At 38.2% G+C, this 2,993-nt stretch overlaps 1 protein-coding gene across 1 annotated transcript in view; it reads left to right on the top strand.

Moving 5' to 3' along the window:
- LOC106528923 (LIM/homeobox protein Lhx6) overlaps window positions 1-801 on the top strand; it is a gene marked incomplete in the record, with an annotated part of 7,351 nt that extends 6,550 nt beyond the window's left edge. The window contains 1 exon segment of the mRNA XM_014024207.1: window positions 197-801.
- Window positions 802-2,993: the final 2,192 nt, after the last annotated feature.

Genomic DNA, 2,993 nt, shown 5'->3' with positions numbered 1-2,993 from the left:
AACAGAAATTCTTTTTTTTCTGAATCTCAAAGTGGAGTAATGATGTTTTGTTGGGAGGAGTTTAGAGTTTACAGATCTTTATGTTGAGCTAAATGAGTAATTTGTGACGTTTTAAACACAAACCAGGCTTTAGACACATTCTGATGCTGGAGTCTCATCATTCCCCTGATAMAACTTCCTGTTGTTCCTCTTGCAGCTCATCCCTTCTCCGTTCTCYCCGCCCCGGGCCACCTGACTCATCCGTCCCTCTCTCTACCCCAGCTTCCCATCAGCCGCTGACCCATCGGGTCGGCCCGGCCCGGGTCAGCACKCCCGGAGATAAAAAGAAATCATCCTGTGGGACGTGGCGTCGACAGCATCAGGACCTCATTCTCAGTTTGATTTTTCATTTCGAGCGCTGAACTGTGTTGATGCAGGAGTTAATGTTTTATATTGTCTTTAAGTGATGCATCAAAAACCTCGTTTGCTTTATTTTGCCTTTTTGCAGGATTGAAATCATTGCAGAATTGTTTCTTTCCATGTATTTTATTTGCTGCAGTCTAAAAAACAGGAGTGTTGTAGCGTTACTGCAGAAAAGCCTCAGTATTTTTATTTGATTTGGTTCATTTTGAGTCAGTATTAAGCACATTTTGCAGCTTTACTGTTTGTTGTTGTCAGAAAATGAAAACTCTTATTTATTCAGAGCTAAACTTCTTTTTAAAGCGCACTTTTAAATGTGTCTTGATATGAAAAAAAAAGTGATTGTACAATGTAAATACTGCTACGGTTTAATAAAGCGTATCAGATCTGTTTTCAGCCTAATGGACAGAGCTGGCAGTGTGTGTGTGTGTGTGTGTGTGGGTGTGTAAGTGTGTGTGAGTGGCTGATAATGACAAGAGAGGACAAAATGTGAGATTATAGCAACTCTTTTCACTCCTGCAGAGCTGAATCCAAAGGTTGGCCTTTTAGAGTCTGAATTCCTGCAGTAACCTGTTATTGAGAGCAATATCCTGCCCTAAACCTGCTCATCTTCTCCAGTTTAAACCCCACAATCAACAGGAAATACAATCAGTCACCATTATGGAGGTTTTCAGTCGAAGAGCGGCCATTGATCAGGTGGTTTGTCGGCTTTCAGGAGCTTTTTTTTAACACAGATTGTCTCCAGCTGTTAAATTGATCGATGGCACTTAAGAGGCTGCGACGGGAAGAATGGAGGTGACTCTGAGTTTAGGTTTATTGTTAGAGCTGGATTATCCAAGATGAATCAACGTGGACTTTTTTAACCGCTGTGAAGCTATACACTGCAAAAACTGTCCATCTTATCAAGTTTTAAAACCTTATATCCAGCCAAAAAGTCTTTTTTATCTTGTTTTGAGACTGATTTACTAAACAAGAACTGATTGTGTAAGAATAATAATCTTGTTTTCAGAATGTGTAAGATTATTTGTCTTGTCTGAAAATTTGACTCAAATTAGCAAAAAAATTCTGCCAATGAAGTAAGAAAATTTTACCTGGTAAGACTCTTGAAATAAGAGAAAAATTGAGTCAAATCAAGTATTTCAAGAATCTTACCAAGTAAAATTTTCTTACTTCATTGGCAGAAATTTTTTTGCTTAATTTGAGTCAAATTTCCAGGAAAACAAGATAAATCTTTTTTGCAGTGTATTTGGCCATACAAGGGAAAAAATTATAGTTTAAGAAGTACTTCAAGGATATAATTTGGACGCCTTAAAGGTAAATAAATTTCCTGGAAACTAAATAAATTTCCTTTAACTTAAAATCATAATTTTTGTTATAGATTATCAGTTTAATTTTGTGTTTTCATTTTCTTCATACTGCAAAAATTGTCCATCTAACCAAGTATTTTTATRTTATATCCAGACAATAAAGTATTTTTTGTCTTGCTTTGAGATATGAAGCAAGAGCAAAATATTTAGTTAATCTTGTTCGCCTAGAAATTTTCCTTATCTTATTCCGTGGACAGATTATTTCCCTTAATTTGTGTCTGAATCTTCCCAAATTTTTCAAATTAAGTCAAATAATCCTTGGAATAAGATAATTACACTTGGTAAACTTCTTGAAATTGCCTTGATTTAACATAAGACTTGGAAGGATCATTTTTGCAGTGCATGAAATCTAATCTGCTTAAGGGAGTTTTTCTTTTAGGAATACATCAGCTGTTGCAAAGAATAAAGGAGAGAAATAAAACAAGGGAAGCACAGTTTTTAAAAACGGTTCCCTTTTGTTGTCATTTTTTTGTGCAGCCTATTAAAGTTTTATTTTTCTAATCAATCGTTGTTAATCAGCTTCATCCAGGAGGAAACCTGCTCAGGAAAACGACGCTGCTCCTTGTCAAATCTCAGAACAAAAGGCGTCTTCCTGCTGCACAGAGATGATTATCAGGCTGACACAGAGTGGGCCACCTGCCAGCAGCATGCTGCAGAGGCCCTCAGATACCAGTGCTGGAGGAAACGTCTCCCCTTTAGGCACGAGCATCCCTGAGCATTTAAGCCARCCTGTTTTGTCATCCTGTAATACTCTGTGACTGGCAGCTTCAAGTGGTTGCAGATGAAAGAGGGGGCCCCCCCTCCCACCATGTTAATGAATAGGCCCCTGATTGCAGAGCGAGCTCGCTTGCAGAATTACAGCGTCGGCTGCCTAATGAGCAGATARACCGCCGTGCTCCTCGTCTCCAAGTGTTCATATTTCTGCCCTCCACGCTGATGAGCTCTTCTCTGCACAACAGTCAACAAAAACCTCTGTGGAAGATTAAAACATGAGCCATCTTCATCATCAGCCCCCTCCCCCTGCTGCCAAAACTTTACACTGCCAAAACTGTCCACCTAACCAAGTTTTAAAATCTTATATCAACCAAAAAGTCTTTTTGATCTTGTTTTGAGACTGATTCACCAAACAAGAACTGATTGTGTAAGAATAATAATCTTGTTTAAGATTATTTGTCTTGTTAGTCTGAAAATTTGACTCAAATTAAGTCAAAATATCTGCCAGTGGAG

The sequence above is a fragment of the Austrofundulus limnaeus genome, unplaced genomic scaffold (genome assembly GCF_001266775.1).
Source record: "Austrofundulus limnaeus strain Quisiro unplaced genomic scaffold, Austrofundulus_limnaeus-1.0 Scaffold413, whole genome shotgun sequence".
NCBI classification, from domain to species: Eukaryota; Metazoa; Chordata; class Actinopteri; order Cyprinodontiformes; family Rivulidae; genus Austrofundulus; species Austrofundulus limnaeus.
This window is presented reverse-complemented; position numbering and strand designations above follow the sequence as displayed.